This window comes from Muntiacus reevesi, chromosome 4 (assembly GCF_963930625.1).
Source record: "Muntiacus reevesi chromosome 4, mMunRee1.1, whole genome shotgun sequence".
In the NCBI taxonomy this organism is placed as follows: Eukaryota; Metazoa; Chordata; class Mammalia; order Artiodactyla; family Cervidae; genus Muntiacus; species Muntiacus reevesi.
The window spans coordinates 45690094-45702315 of NC_089252.1; the positions used below are offsets into that span (position 1 = coordinate 45690094).

Genomic DNA, 12222 nt, shown 5'->3' on the forward strand with positions numbered 1-12222 from the left:
ACCATTTCTGTCCTTTATTGAGCCTATCTTTGCATGAAATGTTCCCTTGGTATCTCTAATTTTCTTGAAGAGATCTCTAGTCTTTCCCATTCTATTGTTTTCCTCTATTTCTTTGCATTGATTGTTGAGGAAGGCTTTCTTATCTCTCTTTGCTATTCTTTGGAACTCTGCATTCAAATGGGTATATCTTTCCTTTTCTCCTATACCTTTTGCTTCTCTTCTCTTCTTTTGACAGCTATTTGTAAGACCTCCTCAGACAACCATTTTGCCTTTTTGCACTTCTTTTTCTTGGGGATGGTCTTGACCCCTGCCTCCTGTACAATGTCACGAACCTCCGTCCATTGTTCTTCAGGCACTCTGTGTCTATCAGATCTAATCCCTTGAATCTATTTCTCATTTCCACTATATAATCATAAGGGATTTGATTTAGGTCATACCTGAATGGTCTAGTGGTTTTCCCTACTTTCTTCAATTTAAGTCTGAAATTTGCAATAAGAAGTTCATGATCTGAGTCATGTCCAACACTGTGATGCCACTTCCCACCAGCTGCATAGTACCAGCCATTGATGAGGGTAAGTAGGGATGTTCACATATTGTTACTAGGAGTGTAATTAGGCTTTGTTTTTTTTAAGAACTGGAACTGGGCTGATGGATATTTTCTCAATGATGAGTCCAAGACTTCTGTTGAGACACAAGAGAGTTTCTTTGCCTAAGCCTCTTAACAATTTAGGAAATAATCTATCCTAGCAGAGTGTGTGGACCAGTTCTTGCCTCTTGTGTTAAAGGTTTCTAATAACTATTGTCATATGTAAGCTACTACTTTTCTATTTCACACAGAATTATAAGAAAATACATTTCCCCAAGATTAGTAGTTTATCTAGGGATCAACTCATTCTTTTCTATTTCTTGTTTTAGTTCATGTCATCAGGGTTTTTTGTTTTGTTTTTGTCTATTCTTTCCTTCAGTTTTGTAAAAGCCTGGACACGTGATTTTTACAAACTCTTTCAAGAAATAAATTTTACCTCATACCTATAAAAAAAGCACTGAAGGGCAAATGAGTGATATACAAATAAGTAAATGAAGACATGTGTCTCCTAAGACCCAGTTAATTCACTTTCAGGTATGTTCTGCATTTCTAGTCTCTCACCTTGTGTGTCAGGAGAGTTCAAGGATATTAATCACAGCATTGGAACAGCAAAAGAAATAGATGCAACTAAATGTCCTTCAACAAGAGAATGGTCTGATGACCTATGAAGTGCTATGCAGCAATGGAAAAGAATGAAGCAGGTCTATGTGTACTGTCAGGGAAAGTTACTCAGTTAAGCAAAGAAAACCAAGCAGAAACCTATAGAAGATGGAGTATGATTTTTTAAACAGCACAAAACACAATTATGTATTTACATATGCAAATCATTCATATGATTGATTCATATGATATGAAGCCCCTGAGAGTAACAAGCTTCTGTGTGGGGGAGAAGGTGGGCAACGACTCCGGTGGGTAGACGGGGTTTGCACCCTCCAAGCCAGGTGGTGGCATGCGTGGAGCGTGTGCCCTGCTCTCTGATTCACTTGCTGCAGGTTTTAAGTGCTAAGGATACAATGAAATTGATAGTCATTCAGCCATGTCCAACTCTTTGCAAATGCATGAACTATAGCCTGCCAGGCTCCTCTGTCCCTGGGATTTTCCAGGCAAGGATACTGGACTGGGTTGCTATTTCCTTCTCCAGGGGATCTTTCTGACTCAAGAAGTGAACCTGGGTCTCCTGCATTGCAGACAATAACAATCAAAAAAAAGCAAAAATTCCTACCTAAGTGGAATTTACATTCTAGCACATATACATATACACATAGCTATGGATCCAGCCTTACGTGGACCTATGTGTATGTTTGAGCATAGAAAAAGTCCTAGAAGTGTGTACACTAACTGTTAACAGTAGTTACCATCCAAGACAGATACAATGTGATATCAAACAATGAAATATTATACAGCAGTGAAATGAATGGACCTGATGTCTATACAGCAGTATCAAGAGATGATTCATGTGCTTCAGTCACCTAATCTCACTAAGGCTCAGTTTCCACACTTGTGAAAATAGGGTTATAATAGTTATGCTAGTACCTCCTTATGGGGCTGTTGTGTGCTTTCAAAGAGGTCATTCGTTTAGAGAATTTAACATGTAGTGGATGCTCAATGAATGATAACTATCAATATTTTCACAAGGTGGAGGAAAGAGACCTAAACCATCCACAGGACTGTGAATGGCTTCTGGCTGGGGCTGTGTGCTCCAAGGTTCAAAGGCCAGTGCCAGGGCCCTTGGGAAATCTGTCCAACCTTGCTCCCTTTGGGCTGCCCAAGCCCCTGAGAGTAGCAAGCCTCTGTGTGGGGGAGAAGGCAGGCAATGACTCCCGTGGGTAGACGGGGTTTGCAGCCTCCAAGCCAGGTGGTGGCATGCACGGAGAATGTGTCCTGCTCTCTGATTTACTTGCTGCAGGGCAGACCCTAATTACCCTGGATTGCTGAGTACAACTGCTCCCCTGAGGTATCTGTGAAGGTCATTAGGAATACACAGGGGGACACTGGGGACAGTCTGTACTTCCTTCCCTGGGCAGTTGGCAGGGTCTATCGTTAAAAGAAAATGAACGTGTCCCGAGCTGAATTGTAAGTCAGCATCTCCCAGGCCTGCGAGCTCTTCCCACTGAGGGAAAGTAAGTTCCCATCTTCTCTTTGCAGGGAGTGCTTGCAATGAGACACCCCTCCCCCATGTTCCAGGGGGCTGCAGCCAGGGGGGCAAAGGCAAAAACATGCAGGGGTGCCACTGGGCTCTCACACCCCTCCCCTGCCACCATCCTTATTGCGGGTGCCCTCCTCTGCCTCCATGTAGGCATCTGAAAAGAGTGGCTGAAAATATCAAAATCCCTGGCCCAAGCCAACATATCATGTTTATCACTTTCTAGAAATTGTGAAAAGAACATTCTCCAGACCCTCTAAAACGAGAGGCTCCTCAAGTATTATTTATCCTTTTGGAGGGTCAAAAACCTTGGCTGCCTGATATCATCTCCCAAGCCTGAATTCCACAGTAGTCACTACAGAACCTCCTGCTTTCAGGAAAAAACAGACAGGAGCCCTCAGATTGATGGTTCAGCCAGCGTTAGTAAGAGCATACTGCCACCAAGTTTAAGGCTTTGGTTCAAAAGTATCTTGGTCCTCAAACAGGGTATTTTTAGCAGCCTTAGGCCAGAAATTAGCCAAACTTGTTTAGAAATGGCCATCTCCTACACCAGCTGCTGTCAACTGCACTTCTAGGTGGCCCCACAAACTCAGGGAGAGAGGTAACAAGGTGAGCTGGGGAGTTGACTTCCAGGAATGGAAAAGCAAAGACCATCAAATCTCCCTCTGTCTGGTTGACCTGGATTTCATGGACGGCAACATCTATTCCCACAAAGAGGCTTCTTCTCCCAGGGGATTAAAATCCGATAGATACTCAGAAGCTACCACAATAGCCCCAAAAAAAGTGCCCAAGGAGAAAGTTGGATGAAACCCATTCTCCTGAGACCTATGGCCTCCTCACTCACTGGGATGGTGGCTTCTGGACCTGGTTGTTGCAGAAACCATCCTAATGTCTAGGTGGCACTCCAGATGTGGAAAGGGCTCTGCAATCGCTTATATTCATAGACCTAGGACTAGTCAAAATATGGCCCCATTCCATTACCACAGCCATTCTGATCACTGCGGTCAAAGTTATTTTCCAGTGCTCTTGACAAATGAGTGGTCTCCCTGTGTGGGTGAGGAGGGGGCTGGAAAGGGAAAACAGCGGTGAGGGGCACCAGTCAAGGCTGCTGGAGTCTGGGGGCACGGCTAACTCAGACCTGAGCTATGGAAAACTCTAGAAAGGGGATTCAGCCTCTGAAAACTGGCTACCACCTGCTATGTGCACAGTCACAATGTCTCCATCATTGTCCATCCATCACCAAGCACATCTATAATACTTCTGGGAAGCAGGCATATCATTCCATTCTAAGAACTGGAGAGTTTAAGTCACTTACCCAAGGTCATACCTCTAGTGAGGACAGAATGATGTTTGGGACTAGGCCTGTCTGACTCCAAAGCTTTTCACCATGAGCCACTGTGTCTCCAAGCTGCTCACACCCCTCAAATCAGGTAGAAGAGAAACAGCCTATATTCAGGCACCACTTCCCAGAGGGGCCCAGTTTTATACCAGAATCAGCTACAGAGGACTCTGACTTATCCTCCCAAACCCCCCTCCTCCTGTGCCAATCTTGGGGAGACCAGAAACAGCAGCTGGCATGAAGGAAGAGGAGGGGGACGCAGAGAGAAAAGATAACCATCCATGCAGATACCAAACCTGGGCGGGGACCTAAGGGGAGGCGGGGTGGACAAGGAGGCTGGAACTGAACATGGAATGAGAGATGGAGGTTAGGGTTTTAAAATGGGGTGGACTTTCAACATTGGAAAATGAAGCTCTTTTACCTGGCTGTGACCAGAAATTCAAGGGGACCTACCCAAGATTTGATACAGGGACTGGAGAAAAGAGCCCAAGAAGCTGTATGAAAAACAGTAAAGTGGGAAAAAAGAAAGCTCTCTAGTGACTTCAACCACTGCGCCTAGCTCATGGCATGAAGCACTGAAATCAACTGCTACTACCAAGCCTGCTGCTAATTATTGATCCTTCACCCAGAGGCTGGCACTGTGTTGACACTGGCACCATGCTGACATATCACCCAGCTGTAACTGACTTTCCTCACCTCTAGTGAGTGTCTAACCTCACTAGATGGCCAACTCCTTGCAGGTAGGAAGTGTATCCAGCTCAGTTCTGCAGCTTCTGTGTTAGCACAATACCTGCTGTTGTTCAGTCAGTAAGTCGTGTTCACTCTTTGTGACCCCATGGACTGCAGCATTCTAGGCTTCCCTGTCCTTCGCTATCTCTGGGAGTTTCTCAAACTCATGTCCATTGAGTCGGTGATGCCATCCAACCATCTCTGTCGCCCCCTTCTCCTCCTGCCCTCAATCTTTCCCAGCATCAGGGTCTTTTCCAAATGCCTGTGTGTGTGTGTGTGTGTGTGTGTGTGTGTGCGTGCGCTAAGTTGCTTCAGTCTCGTTTGACTCTTTGTGACCCCATGGACTGTAGCCTACCAGATTTCTCTGTCCATGGGGTTCTCCTGGCAAGAATACTGGAGTGGGTTGCCATGGCCTCCTCCAGGGGTCTTCCTGACCCAGGGATCGAACCCACGTCTCTTATGTCTCCTACATTGGCAGGTGGGTTCTTTACCACTAGCACCACCTGGGAAGCCCCAAATGCCTGTAGACCCTCAATAACGATTTGATAAATGAACAAAAGAAGTTCTAAGCCATAAATCGTCATTTGGTATTTATTAGTAGTCACATCACCTCCCATCTCATCTCCTTCTCTTTTTGACGCTCCTTTTCAATCTGGTGGAGATATTAATAAACTTCAGAATGGCCCCAAATAAAGAGGAGGGTGATCAGGAGAAAAAATAGTGGGAAGATTAAAGAGACCAAGTGTGAATCATTAAACGGGAAGAGTGTAGAATTGGAAGAAAAATGGTAGCAAAAGGCCCTCTTGCCTACCCCCTAAGAGAGGCAGGCACACCAGTGAAGCAGTATCAGTCATTCGGTCCAGAACACTACTACCATTTATCCACATTTTCAGCTCCCCTGAGAACAATGACATGAGACAAGCTAGAGAGTCAGGCCCCCGGTAGCTGTGCTTTCTTGGCAAGGAGCTACGGCCACTGCAGGAGTCATTAGAAGGGACAAAGCGTCCACCTCCCTGGAGAGGGTGGGCGTTGCTCCGGTGTTTCAGCCCCTGGGACCCAGGAGAAAACCTTAGCAGAGGCTGGGGCAGGGGCTAAGCAATCTGCACACACGTGCCTTCTGCGCATCCCAGGCTGGAATTCTGAATTAATCACCTGCAGGACTCACGATGGGCAGATGGGAGGGAGTGGCAGGAAGGAGTCAAACCAGCAGCCTAGGCAGAGGCTAAATTTAGCCTGGTCCCCAAAGCAGGACTTAATTAAATTAATCCTGCACACTTCCCTCCACCCCCGAAGGCCCTGTTCCCAGGTGGGTTTTCACTGTTCCTAGGTTGGTTCACATTATAACATGGGCCTCCACACGCCGATCCCCTTGACAGGAGCCCCAGGCCAGCTCCTCCGGTGCGGGTGCTGGGAAGGCAGCACAATTCCCAGTCGTCCCTGCTCCTCCGAGGAGCTGCGTGCAGCCCGGGGCAAGGCCACTTGCATCGAGGTTGCGCGAGGCAGATCGCTCTCCGCCTGCTGAGATGGACTCAGCTCCCTGCCAACTCTCCACCGAGGAGGCCCTCCCATCAGGGCAAATGTTCCGCTGACCTGCCTGGGTTCTGGCTTCCGCAAGGCTGGCCTTTCCCTGGTCATTGTGTGTCCCCATGCAGAGCCTTTGACCCCCACCTTCGGTGCCCACAAGGCAGTTATTTCAGCTGATCTCAGCGCAGCTCCGTGAGTGTGGCAGGAAAGGTTATCTTTGCTCCACAGGTCTGTTGAGTGAGCTATTGGTTTCCAGATTTTCAACTCGGACCCTTCCCTTCAGAGTCTGTAATGTCCCCTTCACTCATCACCCTGGCATTAACCATCATGGTTTTCACTGATACTACTTAAGCCAGCTTTGAATAGGAATGCAGACCGGAGACCTGGTCTCCACCCACCACAAGCTTGTCACAGGACGGCAGTGGGAGACATCGTGGTTCAGGCGTCCTGCTCCTCATGGTGAAACTGGCAGATGAAAGGGTGTCTTAGGCTTGAGTGTAAAGGTCAGCCTCACTCAGGAAACTCTCTAAACCCAACTTGGCCCTGCCCTCCTCCTCCTCTGGGGAGAAGCCCAGGTCGCAGACTCCACTGGATGTGGAGTCTTCAGGATGTCCTGCAGGCTTGGCAAACACAGCGCACCGGGCCCCACCCATGTTCCTTCAGGTCCAGGGTGGGTCCTGACAATATGCATCCCAATAAGCTCTCAGAACCCTGACTTGGCAGGTCCAGGGGCCAAAGCAGTTGTCCTGCATGATGGCTATCACCATTCCCCCCACCCCAACGTGGGGGACAATTTTCAGTGTCCTGTGTAACTAAAAGTAGGACCAAACTCCTGTTTCCCAGGCTCCCTCCAGTCCACTGCTCCTTCCAGGACGCTTCCTCTGTGTAAGTGAGGAGGTGGGGGGTGGGGGGATTCAGCGATGGCCGCGAGTAGAAGTTTCTCCCTTCCCTGCTCGCCTTCTGGGCCCCAAGCCCAGGAAGATTCAGGCTACATTGTTTTTGCTCGAGGGAGTCAGCTGCTCTCAGTGATCAAGTTCAATTCAACAAATCTTCCTGGAGTTCCTTCCAGGCACTTGGCCCAGTTTGGGGCTGGAATGGTTCAAGAGGCCTAAAGCGGTCTCGAATCCAGAAGGAAGTTAAATTCTAGATGGCAGGCGTGAGACCTCTCCCAAAGAAATGCCCCACCCCATCTGACCACTCCTCTGAGCCCCAACTCTGCCAGCAGGTGCAGGAGAAAGTCAAGGGCTGAGGGGCTAGGAGGGGCGAGGCAGGTGGAAAAGGGATCCACTTCTGAATACCTGAAAATACCAGGGAGGGGTGCTGCACAGGGCCAGTTGGGGGTCACGGCCTGGGGATCAGGTGTCAGTCACATCTGCTGGGCTGCATTGATCCCTTCCCCCCACTGGCACCCAGCAGGCGGTGCCCAGAAAGGAAGCCGTGTCCAGGTCAGCGGGCTCCCTCCAACCAAGGACCCCGCTGCGGCTGGGACTCCTTCCCAAGAGAACCTGTCACCGGACCTCACCACCCCCTCCCTCCCTCCCTGCTCCGTTCTAAGCTCCGTGCTAGACCACCAGCCCAGCAGTAGCCTGGAGATTCCTGGGGGGCCCAGGGCTGTTGCAGGGCAGGAGCGGGAAGAGGGTTTCCCACGTGCCCTGTGCAGCCTGGCAGACAGTCTCTTGCTCCAAGCTGCCTTCCTGTGCCTTCAAGAAGCTGCATGCCAGGGGCTCCTCACCAGGAAACCTCTACGGGTCTCAGGTAAACCTCCCTGATGAGCGCACAGGCTGAGTTACAGAATCTCATGAATCACTTTCCTTTCTTTTTTTTCCTTTAAAATTTCTTCTATTTTTTCCCTCTCCCCTGCATATTAGTCTTTTCTTAACTAGGGGATATAATCATATTATTTTTTAAAATTAGGTATTAAAGGGCATAATACAACATCCAGGGGCTTCCCAGCTGGCTCAGTGGTTAGGAATCTGCCTGCCAAGCAGGAGACTCGGGTTCGATCCCTGGAATGGGAAGATTCCCCTGGAGAAGGGAATGGCAACCCACTCCAGTATTCTTGCCTGGAGAATCCCATGGGCAGAGAAGCCTGGAATGGACTAAGCAACTAAGCACACACAACATCCCGAAAGCAAGAAAGGACACAGTGAAAACAAAAGCTTCTCCCCTGTAATGTGTGCAGAAGGGACCTCTGTGGCCCACGTCCTCTGAGGGACGCCCTGCAGTCTGCCGGCATAGTCCCAAGGGAAATCTTTTCTTCACAGATGGTGGTTTACTACACAAACTACTCTGTACCTTGCTTTTTTCTTCTACATTTGTATTTAATCATAAAAATACTCCAAATAAACTAAGAAGTAGTGCATCATATAACAAACATCCTTGAACCCACCACTAGCATCATCACAGGGCTTCCCAGGTGGTGCAGTGGTAAAAAATCTGCCTGCCAATGCAGAAGACTGGGGTTTGATCTCTTGAGTCGGGAAGATCCCCTGGAGAAGGGAATGGCTACCCACCCCAGTGTTCTTGTCTGGGAAATCCCATAAACAGAAGAGCCTGGCGGGGTACAGTCCATAGCAAAGCAATTGGACATGACTTAGCAACTGAACAACAGCATCATCACAACTTATTATCATGCTGTGTTTGCCTCTGGGTTTTGTTTTTAGAAATAAGATGCTGCACCTGTGGTAGGAGGCCTGCAGTCATGTCCCTGATCCTATTCCCCACAACTCCATTCCCCCCCGGCCCCCGCCCAGAGAGAAGCTCTATCAGGCACTTGCTGTTTACAGTCTCCTACTTCCCTGCTTGTCCCTCTGCCTGGGTTCCCCCTCCTACTTAAGGAAGTCCCTTCTGGGATAGGGATGTGCTCGGTGGTTTGAGAGCCAGCCCACAGTCCGTCTGGACACGGCAGGCATTCACAGTCACTTCCCTGTTATTCCAACAAATGAGGGGCTATTAGAGCAGCACTTGGCATTGCTGCAGGACCAGGCAATCGTAGACGTTTTAAACCTCGCGGACTCACAAATAGCATTGTCCCCTTCAGTCAGAAGCCATTGCAAGTGGCATATATCACAGCCGAAAATCAATGCCTGCTAATGTCCCTGCAGGAAGGCAGAAACATTAACTTCATGAATCCTCCTTCTGTTTACACGCTCATTACGAGGATAAAATGTTACTTGGGTTGAGTCGGGCTTTCCGCTGCTTCGGAGGTGGTCCTGAATGAAAATATGTGCCTTAATTTTGGTATGGCTGGTGTCGCACATTATATACCACTGGTAAGCCACGAAATGCAAACTCCATCTCTTTTCTTTATCATCACAAAGTGCTCCACTATCAAGGGAAGAGCTGGGGGATGAGGCTGCCTTGTCTGTCTTGCTATAACCTGGAGCTGGGGACAGACCTGCCGTTGTTCGTCCCTCTGAGGGCATTGGACTTTCTTCCCTGGGGGAGATGGCTGGGGCTGGGAGGGCTGCCCAGCATCCTACACCTGGTTGTTTAAGGCCCTCCTCCTACCCTCGCAGCCACCTCCAGACTGGGAACCCCACCTGCAGGGAATCTCCACGGTCCGCACTCGGCTGATGACCCAGACCAGCGCTGCACCCTCACCACTCAGAGCCGGGGCACTCTGAAGACTATCCTAGCCCCACATTCATCATCTGCAAACAAGGCAACTAAGACCCAGAGACGGGGAGTCATGGCCCAAGCTGCCCAACAGGCTGGTTCCATCACAGCCCTCAGGGGCACCCCGTCCCTGAGCAGGGCCAGGCCGCAGTGAGAGTGGGCCAGGGTGCGAGCGAGGAACTCCCCGTCGCTGGTCCTGTCTGGGCCTCTTTCCCCTGCTTGCGCCCAGGTCCCCAGGTCCTTCCTGAGCTCTGAAGATCTGTCCTCCAGCGCTTGGGCCCTTATCAGAAGCTGCCCTCAGGAAAGAAGAGCAGAAGAACAAAGCAGTCATTCTGTCCACGTGTGCATGTCTGCTCTGCAGGCTGGGCTGAGTAGTTCAGAACTGCCGTGTGGTTTCTGAGGACACAGAGGCCTTCCTGGCTCCCCTCCTCAAGCTGCCCCTCTACCCTCCTCTAAAGGCACAGACAGGGGTGCTCAGTCCCCCAGAGGCCCTGCCCCAGGGAGGGCGACCAGTTGCAATGGGAATGGGCGGAGAAGGAACTCGGAAGAGGGCGAGGTTCTCCAGGGCCTTTGCAGAGCGACCTCCATTAGGCACTTAGTGCTCAGCACTCCTGGGGACAGAAATGCATCTCCACTGTCACAGAGCAAAGGGTTTGTGTTTTCCTCACTCATCACATTCTCACCGCTCCCTGGAGCATCCACTCCCTGCCACCAACACTGATGAGAATGATCATGATTTATATAATCTGTAGATCCTTCATACTTCAGAAAGCATCTTAGCATCCTTTACCCTATTTGATCCCCACGAGGTGGACACTTGCAAAAGCATGAGGAAAATGAGGAAAGTGACAAAAGAGGTGAAGACATAAAGCAGATCCTGAAGTTGGATCTCCTCGACACCAGGCTGCATTTCCCCACCACCACCACCAACCGGACCACCCAGGGGGTTGTCATTGTTGGGCTCAACAAACCAGAGAGAGACAGGAAGAGAGATGGATGAGATGGGAGATCGCGGTGGACAAGGATGTGGATCCGACAAAAGGTCCCACTAGGTCCAGCTGTGGGTGAGGAGGAGTCAGCTGGGCAAGAAGGAGGATGACAGAGTCTAGAAGGAAGACGGAAAACACCAGACAGAACACAGCACGTGCAAAGACCCTGGGGGAAGGGGAAGAGAGCTCGGTTCCTTTGAAAACTGAAAATAGAGCAGAGGTAGTGTATCTATAGATATAATACTAACTGACGTTAATATAATATTAACTGACGTTGGATACAAATTTTTTATGCCAAAACTACACCCACACCCAGAATGGATTTATGGCTGCTTTTATTGAGTTGGCCAAAAAGTTCTTTCAGGTTTCCCATAAGATGTTACAGAAAACCCTGAATGAACTTTTTGGCCAACCCAATTTAAAAAAGTAACATATATATTATAGGCAAAGTGAAAGTCGCTCAGTCGTGTCCGACTCTTTGGGACCCCATGGACTATACAGTCCATGGAATTCTCCAGGCCAGAACGCTGGAGTGGGTAGCCTTTCCCTTCTCCAGGGGATCTTCTTAACCCAGGGAACCCAGGCCTCCCATATTGCAGGTGGATTCTTTACCAGCTGAGCCACAAGGGAAGTCCATATTATATGCAAAGGGAATCCTCAGAGACCACTTATAGGGTGAAAGCCGTGCTCCTCAAACATTAAACAGCATAAGAGTCTCCTGGAACCTTGCTGTTATGCACTTTCTGGCTGGGAGTCTAGAGTGGGGCCCGAGACTGCATGTCTAAGCACCCTCAGCACTGCTGGGTCCACAACCACACTTCAAGCAGCAGAGCTGGCAGCAGGCCCTAGAACAGGGGCCCTCACTCTGCTAGACTTCAGGGTCACCTGAGGAGCTCTGCAAACAAAGATGAGTCCTACCCAGTCCAAGGGAATCAGACTCTCCGGGGGTCGGGCCTGAGCATCGGATGTTTTAAAAGCTCCCGTGGTGATATTGATTGTGCAGGTCAGTTGCAAATCCACAGCTAGGTATTTCACAAGTTTCAGGTTTATGTCTGTCCTCTTTACCTGGCAGGTGAGTTGTGAACTCCCATCTACTTCATGAAATAGGATTTTACCGGCAGGGAGTGTATGGGCTCCAGCAGAGAAAACCAGATATTTCTGCCCCGAGTAGAAACCATACACCATCAGAGCTGGACATCTAACTCAATCTCATTTTCCAGCTGATGCTACTGAAGTCCTGAGCCCACACCACTGGTGAGCGGAAGGGCCAGGACAAGAACACTGGTCTTGCAGC

General features: G+C 49.4%; 1 protein-coding gene across 4 annotated transcripts in view; it reads right to left on the reverse strand.

The window, feature by feature from the left end:
* The window catches only part of ZBTB7C (zinc finger and BTB domain containing 7C), a 378538-nt gene that overhangs the window by 252993 nt on the left and 113323 nt on the right, over window positions 1-12222 (reverse strand). The gene's annotated exons all lie outside the window — the stretch shown is intronic.